This window comes from Nicotiana sylvestris, chromosome 10 (assembly GCF_000393655.2).
Source record: "Nicotiana sylvestris chromosome 10, ASM39365v2, whole genome shotgun sequence".
Taxonomy (NCBI): domain Eukaryota; kingdom Viridiplantae; phylum Streptophyta; class Magnoliopsida; order Solanales; family Solanaceae; genus Nicotiana; species Nicotiana sylvestris.
This window is the reverse complement of record NC_091066.1, coordinates 155,399,516-155,416,116: the sequence shown is the minus strand read 5'-3', so window position 1 is coordinate 155,416,116 and position 16,601 is coordinate 155,399,516.

Below are 16,601 nucleotides of genomic sequence, written 5' to 3'. Positions count from 1 at the left end.
GTAGCCGTAATATACTCCGCTTCAGTTGTAGATAGTGCGATACACTTCTGCAACTTCGACTGCCATGATATAGCTCCCCCTGAAAAAGTAAACAAATATCCAGTAGTGGATTTTCTATTATCAAGGTCACCTGCCATATCAGAATCTGTATAGCCTTTTAAAATTGGATTTGATCCTCCAAAACATAAGCATTCATGAGAGCTTCCTCTTAGATACCTGAGTATCCACTTTACAGCTTCCCAATGCTCTTTTCCTGGATTTTCAAGAAATCTGCTAACAACACCGACTACATGAGCAATATCTGGTCGAGTGCATACCATTGCATACCTCAAACTTCCGACGACAGAGGAATAAGGAATCTTGGCCACTCTCTCTATTTCCTCCGTTGTTGTTTGACACATCTTCTTGCTCAACTTCAGATGACCAGGAAGGGGTGTGCGAACTAACTTAGCATTTTTCATATTGAAGCGCTCCAGTACACGTTCTATTTACTTCTCTTGTGACAAGTAAAGCTTCCTTTCGTTTCTCGAACGAGTAATTCTCATGCCCAAAATCTACTTAGCATGACCCAAGTCTTTCATTGCAAAAGACTTATTCAACTGTTTCTTCAACTCGTCAATCTTAGAAGCATTCCTGCCCACAATCAACATATCATCCACATATAGCAAGAGGATGATAAAATCGTCATCAAAAAATCTTTGTACAAACACACAATGATCTGAATAAGTCTTCTTGCAGCCTTGCTCCCCCATAACAGACTCAAAATCATGTACCACTGTCTCGGAGCTTGGTTCAATCCATATAGACTCTTCTTAGGTTTGCATACAAGATTTTCTTTTCCTTTTGCCTTGAAGCCTTCAGGTTGTTCCATATAAATCTCCTCTTCTAAGTCACCGTGAAGAAAAGCAGTCTTCACATCCATCTGCTCAATCTCCAAATCAAGACTGGCAGTTAAACCAAGAACTGTTTGGAGAACATTTTCACGACAGGAGAAAATATTTCATCAAAGTCAATACCTTTCCTTTGACCAAATCCCTTGACAATCAATCTAGCTTTGTATCTAGGCTTCAAACTCTGTTCTTCATCTTTAACTTTGAACACCCACTTGTTCTTCAAAGCTCTCATGCCCTTAGGCAATTTCACCAACTCAAAAGTATGGTTCTCATGCAGAGATTTCATCTCATCTTGCATGGATTCAATCCATTGATCCTTGTGTTCATCTTCTATGGCCTCCTCATAACATTCAGGTTCTCCCCCATCAGTGAGTAATATATACTCATTGGGTGAATAACGGGAGGAAGGAGTACGAGGTCTAGAAGACCTCCTGAGTGGAATATCTAATTCGTCCACAGCTTCGTGAGTAGGAGCATCTACCTCATCAACATTAGCATTGCTATCCCCACCACCATCAATATGTTGATCTGGAATATGGTTCTGGATATCACCATCATCATTGAGCCCACCAGTGTCATCCCCATTTGTATGAGGAACTTGATCAAGATTAACTAAACCTTCAGAACTTGAAGATTTTAACTTCTCCACTTTGTTAATATCTTCAATAGTTTGATCCTCCATGAAGATAACATCACGGCTTCTCACAACCTTCTTCTCAATTGGATCATATAGCCTGTAACCAAACTCATCAAGGCCATAACCAATGAAGATGCACTGCCTTGTCTTGGCAGTTAATTTTGACCTCTACTCTTTAGGCACGTGTACAAAAGCATTGCAACCAAACACTTTCAAGTGGTCATAGGAAACATCCTTGCCATACCAAACTTTGTTTGGAACATCACTTTGCAAAGCAACCGCAGGGGGATAGATTAATAACATGTGCGGCGGTCAACAAAGCCTCACCCCAAAAGGAATTCGGCAACTTTGCTTCAGAAAGCAAACATCTGACTCTTTCCATCAAGGTCCTGTTCATCCTTTCTGCTAAACCATTAAGCTAAGGAGTCTTAGGAGGAGTCTTCTGGTGTCTAATACCCTGTCCCTTGCAGTATTCGTCAAACGGTCCACAATATTCACCACCGTTATCAATACGAATACACTTCAGCTTCTTTCCAGTTTCTCTTTCAACTGAAGCCTGAAACTGCTTAAAGACACCCAACACTTGGTCTTTGGTCTTCAAAATGTAGATCCAAAGTTTCCTTGAGCAGTCATCAATAAAGGTAGCAAAATAAAGTGCACCACCCAAAGTCCTTGTCTTCATTGGACCGCATAAATCTGAATGCACCAACTCAAGCAACACTGTCTTTCATGAAGGAGGATGAGACTGGAAAGAAACTCTTTTTTGTTTTCCAGCCAAGCAGTGCTCACATTTTTCTAATTTTGCACTTTCAAAATTTGACAACAATTTCTTCTTGGCCAGAACATTTAGTCATTTCTCGCTAATGTGGCTAAGCCTCTTATGCCATAACGTTGAAGAGTTATGGCTCTCAATGGCATTCACCATATCAACACAGGTAGAGGCCGTAGTCCAGTATAGACCACGACGCTTTTCCCCACGAGCTACAATCATGGAGCCCTTAGTGAGCTTCCACTTTCTAGCACCATTGGTACTGACATATCCCTCTTCATCCAAAACACCAACAGAGATCAAGTGCAAACGAACATCAGGTGCATGCTTTACATTGTTTAAAACTAGTTTAGTTCCAATACTAGTTTCCAAACAAATCGTTCCAACACCAGCCACCCTAGATACAGTCTCATTACCCATACTCAAAGTTCCAAAGTCACCCTGAGTATAGGATGAGAAAAATTCCTTCCTTGATGTCACATGAGATGCGGCACCACTGTCCACTACCCAGCTTGACTCATCACAAGCAATATTTATCAGATTCGCATCAAGGACTGTAACAAGATCTTCTGTAGTGACGGTGGCCACACGATTGACATCTTCTTTCTGTTCTTCCTTGTCTCTATTCTCCTTTTTCAAAATCCGGCAGAACTTCTTTGTGTGCCTTTTATTCCCGCAATGATAGCACTGAATATCTTTAAGTCTGATTCTGGATTTGCTTCTATTATGTTCTCTATTTTGAGAACCCTGATTCTTGTTTCTCCCCTAGAGTCAGTCACCAAAGTGCCATTCAAAGTAACCATTCTACTAGTGTTGACTTCCATCGTTTATCACAAATACAAATACTATTTATTAGGAGACCAAAGTAATTCTTTTCTGATGTGGAAGTTTAGACTGTGTTGCAGCTACAGAGCATACTCAGATAGAACCTTGGCTCTGATACCACTTGTTGGGAATAAACCCCGTAAAAATAGTATTCACGGTATTAGTGATAAACGCAGAACACTAAGTTATGGTTAAATCAGCAAGAATAGAAATTCAGCAATAATGACGTCAAGATTTTTACGTGGAAACTCTTTTGAATAAGGGAAAACCCCACGGCCAAGAAGAGCAACTGATATCACTATAGCAAGGAATTTTACACTGTGTAGTAACGAGTAAAAATACTCCTAAGACCACTACACCCTCAAAAGAAATAAACACTCTTTTAATTTTTCCACCTCACGATAATATCTTTCACACTCTATTTTTCTTCACGAACTATTTTCTTATAGTTTATGGAATACCTTGCTCTCTCTTTTATCTCTTTTTTTGGTATGTAGAAATGAGAGTTAAAGCTCTCCTTTTATAGCTAAAACTTCACTCTCTAAAGCCTACAATATTTGACAATTTACACACCTTTTTCACAATTTCAACAAGGTTGGCTACCGAACCAAACCAAGTCAATAAAATTGGCTACCAAATTATACAAATTCAACAAGGTTGGCTACCAAACCAAACCAAGTCAACAAAATTGGCTACCAAATCAATTGAATGAGATGGACACCATATCAATCTCCCCCTCCAGTCTCATTCATCTAGAGGAGGTAGCACTATCTTCTAGTTTGAGTGCATGCCGACAAGTTCTTTGCATAGCTCGAACTTGTCTCTTGGTACCACCTTGGTCAACATATCTGCAGGATTTTCACTCGTGTGAATCTTTTTGACTTGAAGTGATTCGTTCTCCACTTGCTCACGAATCCAATGACATCTGACGTCAATGTGTTTTGTTCTCACATGGTACATGGAGTTTTTGCTCAGGTCTATTGCACTCTGACTGCTGCAATAGACAACATACTCCATCTGTCGCAATCCAAGTTCTTGAAGAAATCTCTTGAGTCATATTATCTCTTTACCAGCTTCAGTAGCCGTAATATGCTCCGCTTCAGTTGTAGATAGTGCGACACACTTCTGTAACTTCGACTGCCATGATATAGCTCCCCCTGAAAAAGTAAACAAATATCCAGTAGTGGATTTTCTATTATCAAGGTCACCTGCCATATCAGAATCTGTATAGCCTTTAAAAATTGGATTTGATCCTCCAAAATATAAGCATTCATGAGAGCTTCCTCTTAGATACCTGAGTATCCACTTTACAGCTTCCCAATGCTCTTTTCCTGGATTTTCGAGATATTTGCTAACAACACCGACTACATGAGCAATATCTGGTCGAGTGCATACCATTGCATACCTCAAACTTCCGACGATAGAGGAATAAGGAATCTTGGCCACTCTCTCTTTTTCCTCCGTTGTTGTTGGACGCATCTTCTTGCTCAACTTCAGATGACCAGGAAGGGGTGTGCGAACCAACTTAGCACTTTTCATATTGAAGCGCTCCAGTACACGTTCTATTTACTTCTCTTGTGACAAGTAAAGCTTTCTTTCGTTTCTCGAACGAGTAATTCTCATGCCTAAAATCTACTTAGTATGACCCAAGTCTTTCATTGCAAAAGACTTATTCAACTGTTTCTTCAACTCGTCAATCTTAGAAGCATTCCTACCCACAATCAACATATCATCCACATATAGCAAGAGGATGATAAAATCGTCATCAGAAAATCTTTGTACAAACACACAATGATCTTAAGAAGTCTTCTTGCAACCTTGCTCCCCCATAACAGACTCAAAATCCTGTACCACTGTCTCGGAGCTTGCTTCAATCCATATAGACTCTTCTTAAGTTTGCATACAAGATTTTCTTTACCTTTTGCCTTGAAGCCTTCAGGTTGTTCCATATAAATCTCCTCTTCTAAGTCACCGTGAAGAAAAGCAGTCTTCACATCCATCTGCTCAATCTCCAAATCAAGACTGGCAGTTAAACCAAGAACTGTCCGATTGGAGGACATTTTCACGACAGGAGAAAATATTTCATCAAAGTCAATACCTTTCCTTTGACCAAATCCCTTGACAACCAATCTAGCTTTGTATCTGGGCTTCAAACTCTGTTCTTCAGCTTTAACTTTGAACACCCACTTGTTCTTCAAATCTCTCATGCCCTTAGGCAATTTCACCAACTCATAAGTATGGTTCTCATACAGAGATTTCATCTCATCTTGCATGGCTTCAATCCATTGATCCTTGTGTTCATCTTCTATGGCCTCCTTATAATATTCAGGTTCTCCCCCATCAGTGAGTAATATATACTCATTGGGTGAATAACGGAAGGAAGGAGTATGAGGTCTAGAAGACCTCCTGAGTGGAATATCTAATTCATCCACAGCTTCGTGAGTAGGAGCATCTACCTCATCAACATTAGCATTGTTATCCCCACCACCATCAATATGTTGATCTGGAATATGGTTCTGGGTATCACCATCATCATTGAGCCCACCAGTGTCATCCCCATTTGTATGAGGAACTTGATCAAGATTAACTAAACCTTCAAAACTTGAAGATTTTAACTTCTCCACTTTGTTAATATCTTCAATATTTGATCCTCCATGAAGATAACATCACGGCTTCTCACAACCTTCTTCTCAATTGGATCATATGGCCTGTAACCAAACTCATCAAGGCCATAACCAATGAAGATGCACTGCCTTGTCTTGGCAGTTAATTTTGACCTCTACTCTTTAGGCACGTGTACAAAAGCTTTGCAACCAAACACTTTCAAGTGGTCATAGGAAACATCCTTTCCATACCAACTTTGTTTGGAACATCACTTTGCAAAGCAACCATAGGGGATAGATTAATAACATGTGCGGCGGTCAACAAAGCTTAACCCACAAGGAATTCGGCAACTTTGCTTCAGAAAGCAAACATCTGACTCTTTCCATCAAGGTCATGTTCATCCTTTCTGCTAAACCATTAAGCTGAGGAGTCTTAGGAGGAGTCTTCTGGTGTCTAATACCCTGTTCCTTGCAGTATTCGTCAAACGGTCCACAATATTCACCTCCGTTATCAGTACGAATACACTTCATCTTCTTTCCAGTTTCTCTTTCAACTGATGCCTGAAACTGCTTAAAGACACCCAACACTTGGTCTTTGGTCTTCAAAATGTAGATCCAAAGTTTCCTTGAGCAGTCATCAATAAAGGTAGCAAAATAAAGTGCATCACCCAAAGTCCTTGTCTTCATTGGACCGCATAAATCTGAATGCACCAACTCAAGCAACTCTGTCTTTCATGAAGGAGGATGAGACTGGAAAGAAACTCTTTTTTGTTTTCCAGCCAAGCAGTGCTCACATTTTTCTAATTTTGCACTTTCAAAATTTGACAACAATTTCTTCTTGGCCAGAACATTTAGCCTTTTCTCGCTAATGTGGCTAAGCCTCTTATGCCATAACGTTGAAGAGTTATGGCTCTCAACGACATTCACCATATCAACACAGGTAGAGGTCGTAGTCTAGTATAGACCACGATGCTTTTCCCCACGAGCTACAATCATGGAGCCCTTAGTGAGCTTCCACTTTCCAGCACCATTGGTACTGACATATCCCTCATCATCCAAAACACCAACAGAGATCAAGTGCAAACAAACATCAGGTGCATGTTTTACATTGTTTAAAACTAGTTTAGTTCCAGTACTAGTTTCCAAACAAATCGTTCCAACACCAGCCACCCTAGATACAGTCTCATTACCCATACTCAAAGTTCCAAAGTCACCCTGAGTATAGGATGAGAAAAATTCCTTCCTTGATGTCACATGAGATGCGGCACCACTGTCCACAACCTAGCTTGACTCATCACAAGCAATATTTATCAGATCTGCATCAAGGACTGTAACAAGATCTTCTGTAGTGACGGTGGCCACACGATTGACATCTTCTTTCTGTTCTTCCTCGTCTCTATTCTCCTTTTTCAAAATCCGGCAGAACTTCTTTGTGTGCCTTTTATTCCCGCAATGATAGCACTGAATATCTTTAAGTCTGCTTCTGGATTTGCTTCTATTATGTTCTCTATTTTGAGAACCCTGATTCTTGCTTCTCCCCTAGAGTCAGTCACCAAAGTGCCATTCAAAGTAACCATTCTACTAGTGTTGACTTCCATCGTTTATCACAAATACAAATATTATTTATTAGGAGACCAAAGTAATTCTTTTCTGATGTGGAAGTTTAGACTGTGTTGCAACCACAGAGCATACTCAGACAGAACCTTGGCTCTGATACCACTTGTTGGGAATAAACCCCGTAAAAATAGTATTCACGGTATTAGTGATAAACGCAGAACACTAAGTTATGGTTAAATCAGCAAGAATAGAAATGCAGCAATAATGACACCAAGATTTTTACGTGGAAACCCTTCTGAATAAGGGAAAAACCCACGGCCAAGAAGAGCAACTGATATCACTATAGCGAGGAATTTTACACTGTGTAGTAACGAGTAAAAATACTCCTAAGACCACTACACTCTCAAAAGAAATAAATACTCTTTTGATTTTTCCACCTCACTATAATATCTCTCACACTCTATTTTTCTTCACAAACTATTTTCTTATAGTTTATGGAATACCTTGCTCTCTCTTTTCTCTCTTTTTTTGGTGTGTAGAAATGAGAGTTAAAGCTCTCCTTTTATAGGCAAAACCTCACTCTCTAAAGCCTACAATATTTGACAATTTACACACCCTTTTCACAATTACAATAAGGTTGGCTACCAAACCAAACCAAGTCAATAAAATTGGCTACCAAATTATACAAATTCAACAAGGTTGGCTACCAAACCAAACCAAGTCAACAAAATTGGCTACCAAATCAATTGAATGAGATGGACACCATATCAGTAACTTCAACTATTCATTTGTTCGAGTTCTTTACGGTGTCCACTATTCACTTGTGTCAAAGCTTTTTAGAAGTATGGCTTCCATATTTTGATCATCTTGACAATTCATATCAGAAGGGTATGATAGTGATAAGCGACAGAGACGCAAAAAACATAGAAAGTTCTTTTTGTCTAGGAATGGAAAGAGTAGGAGATGAGTAAGAGGTCCACCAGAGATTTTGAGACTCCTTAAGAATAGTCAGATTTGATATAGATGATGAAGACTTCAGTAAGAACCGGAGATACCTCAAAATAAAATGTTGAACTCTTTAGTGATCACATAAGAGACGCAATGATTGTTACTCTTATTTGCAGAAGCCTACTTCCACTGTTCCGTTACTGAAATAGTCTAAAGTTTTGAATTTTAGATTTATTTCTTTATGAGACTCTACATATCTAAGTTTTTGTTGGTTATTGAGAGTGTTTCATAATATCTTTGAAATAGTTACATATTTTGAACTTTAGATTCTTGATGCTCTTTTCTTCTTTTTCTTATGTGACTATAAAACCTGAGTTCTTTGTGTGTTGGTCAAAACTTTTGGACTTTAGATTCTTGATGTTTGACAACTAAATGGGCTAAGAGAGAACTTACGTATATAATACAGTTTACGTGAGCTTTAATTTTATAAAAAAAATATTTATGTTGTAATACACCACATATAATTGATTTTATGCATTTATACTTAAAACAAATTATCTATTCTTTCTCAACTAAATTTATAAAAAATTTATTTCTAAATATGTATTGACGCGGCAAATTCCCTAGTTTCTTTATAATTGTGACGTTTGGATTATATATGTGGGTTTCATGTTTCTAAAGGTATTTCCGTTAAGGCCTGACATATCTTCAATTCATGTTGCCTATTCAATTCCCTAAAATTGTTGCATCTTTCGCCACTTATTCTTTATATTTTATCTATGCCATTAAAATGTTCATTTAATATTTGATCTTTTCACCTTCATAACAGTAATTATACATTCATGCAACTTTTTCTCCTCTATTTATCTGTTAAATCATGAGAGGCACGAACTCAATAATCTAATTTTTTTTTCTACCAAGATCATTGTCAATTGAAATAAAAATAAAAATAAAAATCTCTCTCCACGAAGAACACTGTTTTTTTAATTTTGCGTGTCTTATCATCATCTCCAACACACCAAATTCACCCTCAAATGTTAAATTAGGTATGTTTATTTCTTTTTCAGTTACTTTTTACTATTGCTTGATAATTTCATGACTTTTTCTTTCATCCATTTAAATATATAGGGTGGTTACATATGGTTTAAATTTTTAATGTAGTGGCTGTCATATCTGGACAATGATTTTGAAAACCAAAAAACTTGAAGACGGACTAAATTTTTGGGACCGAATTAGTGGGCGTTTGGACATAAGAATTGTAAAGTTTCTAAACATGGTTAAATGTTTTTTCAAGTGAAAATGGTATTTGAAATTTAGAGTTGTGTTTGGACATGAATATAATTCTGGATTGTTTTTGAAGTTTTGTAAGTGATTTGAGTGAAAATTTTGAAAAACAGTTTTTTGGAGTTTTTCAAATTTTCGAAAATTTCCAAAATAGATCTTCAAGTGAAAATTGGAAATTTTATGAATAAACGTTGATTTCGAAAAAATTGAAAAAAAGGGAAAAATTTCTTATGTCCAAACGGGTAGCATAAGAAAAACTTAATTAATTGTCGGCTTCATAATATTTTAATGCATCGATTTTTAATAGCATGTTTGGCCAAGCTGGAGAAATCAGCTTATTTTGAGAAGTACTTTTGAAAAAAGTACTTTTGGAGAGAATCAGTTTGTGTTTGGCTAATCAGTCTGAAAAGCACTTTTGAAAAATAATTTGTGTTTGGCCAAGCTTTTTAGAAAGTGCTTTTAAGTGTCAAATTACGAATAAGGACATGAATAGATTTACTTAATAATTAATATTATAAGTATATAAATAATATCAAAATTTTGTTATTACATGCAATAATTAAAAAAAATCATTTTATTTAAGTAAAATATGAAAATAAAATTAAAAAGTACTTAATTCTTTTAATATAAGTTAAATATATTAAAATTCCTTCAACAAATATAAAAGCATTCACCCCTAAAGACACTATATATTAGAAAGTTTCCTAAAAATAAGAAGAAATATTTATAAATTAATATCCTAAGTATTAGGTTTAAGGGTTATTTTGGTATATACTATATTTTGTTAAGGGTATTTTAGGTAAGAAGAAAAGTCAAAACTGCTTCTGCTTCTGCTTTTGGAAAGAAACTACTTTTTTCTGCTTCTCTGAAATTGCTTCTGCTTCTTCCCAAAAGCATTTTTTTTCCCAGATAAGCTTGGTCAAACACCTCAAATTAGGGAAAAAAAGTATTTTTGGGAAAAAAACACTTTTTTTTTCTTGAGAAGCTTGACCAAACAGGCTATAAATCTGAACTATATTTTAGGTTAACTAAAAAGTAAAAGTCAATCCCATATATAAATAGTTGCCTAATCTTCTTATTTTCATACGTACGTTGTTGTTTTCTTCTCTTAAATTGGTGAAAGAAAAAGCTGTAAATTTATTTGTTTAATGTTGCAAGTTTAGAGGATAATCTTGTTGCGTTCATCATATTAACCGAATAGGATCACGTTAATCAATTTGAACTTGTGTTTTTTCCCTTCAATATTGGTATTACTCATTACGAATATATTTTTAATATTATATTATATATTATTTTGTACTGATTGATATGGGATACACGCACAACGCATGTGTTCAGATACTAATTGTAATGTTTGAGAAGGCTGAGGTTTGACTGTCGAAGAAGATGAAGAAATGATTTAGGAAAGTAAGGAATTAGGGTAAATAGAGAAAGGCACGTGCACACTAGACAGGCACATGATAAGTGGATCGGACGGCCACCATTACAAGTTAGCTGATAGAAATGAAGGGCCCAGATTAATCCTTGTGTAATAGATTGGGCCTCAATCTGTTATAACCAATTGGGCTGGAATTAGGAGTTAGTTTTTGACCGGTATTTTCCTATTTCCCTCTCTTTCTCTCTCTACTTTCTCTCTTCTTCTACAGCCTAATCCTTTTCTAATTCGTGAATCTCCATTACAGGTTCAAGTGAAGATCTTCAATGGAGTCACATTCTGCTTGTCAATGAGAGTTACTAATGCTGAAGTTGAGAACTATCATTGTATTCATTTAGCAATCAATAAAACTCCATTGTTGCCCATTTCTATTTCTATTCTACTTTTCAGTTGAGTATATTACAAATTGGTATCAGAGCAATTTCTGGCCCTATTATTAAAAAAATGACGATCGCTGAAACTAGATCAAATCTATGGAGGAAAATGTTAAAAAAATTAGAAACCCAACTACATAGTTACATGGAGAAGACAGAGCTGAAATCTGAAGCCACAGCTGCCAAAATAGATGAGTTGGCAAGGAAGCTTGATGTGCTAGTGGAGAAGTTAATTCCGAATCAAGCAGGTATTCTGGGAAGTGCTCCTTTTGGGAGCTATTTTCGCGAAACTTCTGAAGGCAAGCATAAGAGTGAACACAGGGGAGAGCCATTCACTCCTGACCTTGGGGAGAGAAGCTATCATCACAACTCCAATTCAAGAGTGGAGTTTCCATATTTCGATGGAGCAGGAGCAACAGATCCATGTTCATGGTTGAGGAGGTGTGAGCGATACTTCCACTGCAATCACATCACTGATCAAGGGCAAAAACTGAAGGAGGCAGTTCTTCATCTTCAAGATAGGGCTGAAGCTTGGTATTTTTCCTTTCAAATAAGCAGAGGAAATGTTAGCTGGCGAGAGTTTTGTGAGGAGTTATGCAAAAGATTTCAAGATGCTGAAAATAGTAAATTTAACCTTATAGGAGAATTTAAAAAAATTGAGCAGAAGAGTAGTGTTAATGACTACTTAGAGAGGTTTGAGGATTTGAAGGCTTGGGTGTTTATTAGGAGCCCCACAATCCCTAAAGATTTCTTTCTAGAATTTTTTGTAGAAGGTCTAAAGGAGAAAATAAGGCATACAGTCAAAATGCTCAATCCCTTTACTCTAAGTCAAGCAGTAGAAAAGGCTAGACACCAGGAAAAAGTCATAGATTCTTGGGCTAAGAAAGAGAAAATGATAGGGGGAAGGAGTTTGATGCCCACCAATATCAGTGGACCAAGTTCAGCTAATAATCATAGAAGTGCAGGATTTCCAAATCAGGGTAACAAACTATTTGAAACCACAAGAGCTCAAGGATTGTGTTATAAATATGGGGAGAAATATCACCCCGGTCATCAATGCAAGAATAAACAACTAAATGTAATGTCTGGGACTATGGAACCTTATGAAGATGAGGTTCAACCAGAAATTGAAGTCACGGGGGAGGAGTTCTTAGAAGTACAGAAGAGAAAACCATGGATGAAGCCATTAGCTTGAATGCTCTTTCAGGTACTGAAGTGCCAAACACCATTAGGCTCAAGGGAGAGTCTAAGAAGAACACCATGACAATCCTACTGGATTCAGGAAGCACTCATAGCTTCCTGGATTTAGAGACAGCAAGGAAAATGGGGTGTGTTATCAAAGAAATTGTCCCTATGAGAGTGACAGTAGCCAATGGGAATCATTTGTGCAGTATGTACACTTGTCCCAAATTCAAGTGGAAAATACAAGGAATAGAGTTTGAGGATTCAGTAAGATTACTGAGACTTAGGGGTAATGACATGATTTTGGGGGGAGATTGGATGAAAGGACACAATCATGTCCTATTGGACTTCATAGAGTACAAAGTCCAGGTTACACACAAGGGGAAAAGGATGGAACTTAGGGGCATTTATCACCAAGGGGAACTAAATAGCATGACTGCTACTGGGGTGAAGCATTTACTCAAGAAGGGTCAAGCTATATAGGCTCACTTGTTCACTATATCAGCAGCAGAAGCACAGTTAGAGGAAAATATACTTGTAGCTATCCAACAAGTACTGAAGGAGTTTCCAGATGTCTTCTCTGAGCCCAAAACATTGCCACCAAGGAGGAATCATGACCACTTCATCCCTCTGAAAGTAGAAACAAATCCAGTTAGCATCAGACCTTACATGTACAATTTCTTTCAGAAGAATGAAATAGAAAAACAAGTAAATGAAATGCTTCAGAATGGAATTATTCAGCCTAGCCATTCACCATTTTCTTTACCTGTTTTACTAGTGAAAAAGAAGGATGGTAGTTGGAGATTTTGTATTGATTATAGAGCCCTTAACCAAATAACTGTAAAAGAAAAGTTCCCAATTCCCTTGGTATATGACTTAATGGATGAATTACATGGTTCATACATATATTCTAAGATAGACCTTAGAGCTGGCTACCATCAAATTAGAATGGGGGACAAGGACATATATAAAACTGCATTTAGAACACATTTGGGGAATTATGAGTTTAAGGTTATGCCCTTTGGGCTAACCAATGCACCAGCTACATTCCAGTCCCTCATGAATCATGTGTTTCAAGCTCATTTAAGAAAGTTTGTTCTAGTCTTCTTTGATGACATTTTAGTCTACAGTGCATCAATGGAGGATCATGTGCTTCATCTTAGTAAGGTGTTGAGTATATTGAGGAAAGAATAGCTGTTTGCTAAGCGGTCCAAATGTTCCTTTGGTCAGCCTAAGGTGGAATATCTAGGGCACATTATATCTGGAGAAGGGGTCTCTACTGATCCCTCAAAAATTGAGGCTATGGCCAATTGGCCAACACCAAAATCTGTTAAGGCTCTAAAGGGTTTTCTAGGACTGACAGGTTATTACAAAAGATTTATTAAGTCCTATGAGGTTATCAGCAGACCATTGACCTAAATCTTGATAATAAATCAGATGAAGAGTGGGATTTGTTATACAGGCAGGTTTGCGGCTTTATTAGATAGTGGGTTGACGATAATGTTTTGAACCATATTTCTGGGAAGACACATGCTCAGACCCTATGGGAGTACCTTGAAAGTTTGTTTGCTTGGAAAACTGGAAACAACAAGATGTTTCTGATAAAACAGATGTTGGGTTTAAAATACCATGATGGTTTGATGACAGATCATTTGAATAATTTTCAGGGGATCATGAACCAGTTATCTGCTATGGGCATTAAATTTGATGAAAAAATTCAAGGTCTGTTTCTACTTGGTTCCCTACCAGATTCTTGGAAAATTCTTAGAACTTCATTATCAAATTATGCTCTGGATGGTGTGATCTCTATGGATCTTGCCAAGAGCAACCTTTTAAATAAAGAGATGAGAAGAAAATCTCAGGGTTCCTCCTCATCAGATGTCTTGGTGACTGACTCTAGGGGAGAAGCAAGAATAGGGGTTCTCAAAATAGAGAACATAATAGAAGCAAACTTAAAGATATTGAGTGCTATCATTTCGGGAAGAAATGGCACACAAAGAAGTTCTGCCAGATTTTGAAAAGGGAGAATAGAGACAAGGAAGAACAGAAAGAAGATGGCAATCGTGTGGCCACTGTCACTATAGAAGATCTTGTTACTTTCCTTGATGCGGATCTGATAAATATTGCTTGTGATGAGTCAAGCTGGGTTGTGGATGTGAGCACGTGATTTTTGCCCTATAAGAACTACTCCCAAAAATTCAAATAAAATAATTTTCCTTTGTGTGCAATTTTGAGAATTTTTCGTGACATTTTTGGTTAATTGTTTGTATTTGGCTGGGCATGTTTATTTTGTTTTAACTAATGAAAAATATATAAAAAAATAGGCTGCATTTGCATTTAGGATTTAATAATTTTAAGTTAATAAGTAAATTATTTATTTTATAAAATGAAGGAAAAACATAAAAATAATACACTTTGCATTTTAGTGTTTAATTGTGTAATTTGTTGTTTAAGTATTTGTGATAATTATCATTTAGAGACAATTAGTATTTTTAAGTTAATTTGGTTTGTATAATTTTAGGTTTTAAATTTTGAAAATAATCTAGGAAAAGGAAATAAAAGAAGAGAAAAAAGGTGGGTTGTGTTTTAATTCCAGGCCCAATACACCCAATACCCGCCCCAAATAAGCCCAAAACTCGTTCCCCACCCGGTACGCCCCTACCAGAATCAAACGACGTCGTTTGGACATACTTTGATTAGGGCCGTCGATTTAAGTTGATCCAACGGACCACAGACTTTTTCATTACCCGACCCCTTTGTCCCCGGATCAACCCAATCCCTAGTTGAAGCCAAATGACATCGTTCCTCATTAGTAAAGTGATCAAGGCCGTTGATCGTGAATGATCCAACGGCCAGGATCAAATCCCCACACCACTATATATTCCTAAAACCATACCCCGCCCCCCAAGCCAAACCCCCCCCCATCACCTCTTCGTCTCCAAACCTCAGAGACCAAATGCATCTGCCACCCTTCACCACCGTGCTCCGCTCACCAGAAATCGCCTCACGGCGGTTCCGGTGGCCCAAACAGCCCCAAATTTACACCACAGCCTCCCCACGACGTCCTCTTTCCAAATCCTGAATCAGTTTTCTTTGAATCAGAACCAGACGCTTCGAATCTTAGATCGAAAAATCGAACCAAACCCTAATCCATTCAATGGCCACCAAACTCACACCTTTTGACCACTAGACCACCCTCGTCCCAAGTCCCTTGCTAGTTTTGTGCGATTCAGAGCGGAGTTGGTCGAATCTCAAAACGAAAGAGCGAACCCTAAAGGAAAAATTGAGGTCGTGGTCGACCTTAGTCGTGTGTTCTCAGTCGAGAACACTCGATTAAGGTCTGTCTCGGCTTCAAACGCAAGTGGGAGTTTCAACTAAAACAAATGGGAACTGGGACTGAAATTTTAAGGTACTTATTTTTTTTTACTTTTTCTTTTGTTGTTCCATAGCGTGTCTGATTAAGTTTCGTCATAGTTCTGTATTTTTCAATTACTTTTCTTTCTTTCTTCTCCATCAGACTTTTTCTTGGTCCAGATTTCTTCTATCAGTCAACATATGGTTAAATAGTTTCGTCGATTAATTCGGTTTAATTGTAGTTCAATAGTTCTGGTCAAATTGTTTGTTGTTATGCCAATTTGTTTCATGTTTATGTGATGTTTGGTCCCCTACTCTGTGACGTGACTTGGCATATGAATTTAGTTGTGCATTCAATGTATTTACAGTTTCATCTGCTCGTATTTAGGTTTAGTGTAGAATTGTGTTAGTCTATTCCTTGAATCCTTAAACCCTTCATCTTGGTTGTGATACTGTTCGTTCTGATATGAGTTCAATTGTTTTGTGAGTTTAGTGGTTTGAATATGACTGTGGTTCTGTTTGAGTTTGGAGTCCGATGGAATCGAATTTGTGGTTAAATTCAGCTTTCGTTAATCAGTGATTAGGTTCTTCTTTAAGAACTGGTTATAGCTAAAAGATGTAGCACAGATTAAAGGGGTTTAAGTTAGGATAGTAATCACATGGGTTCCAGGGGTAATTTGGGAATTGAAAACTTGAAGAAATGGGTAGTCTGAGTGTTCTGTACACTAAGCACTAGTGTA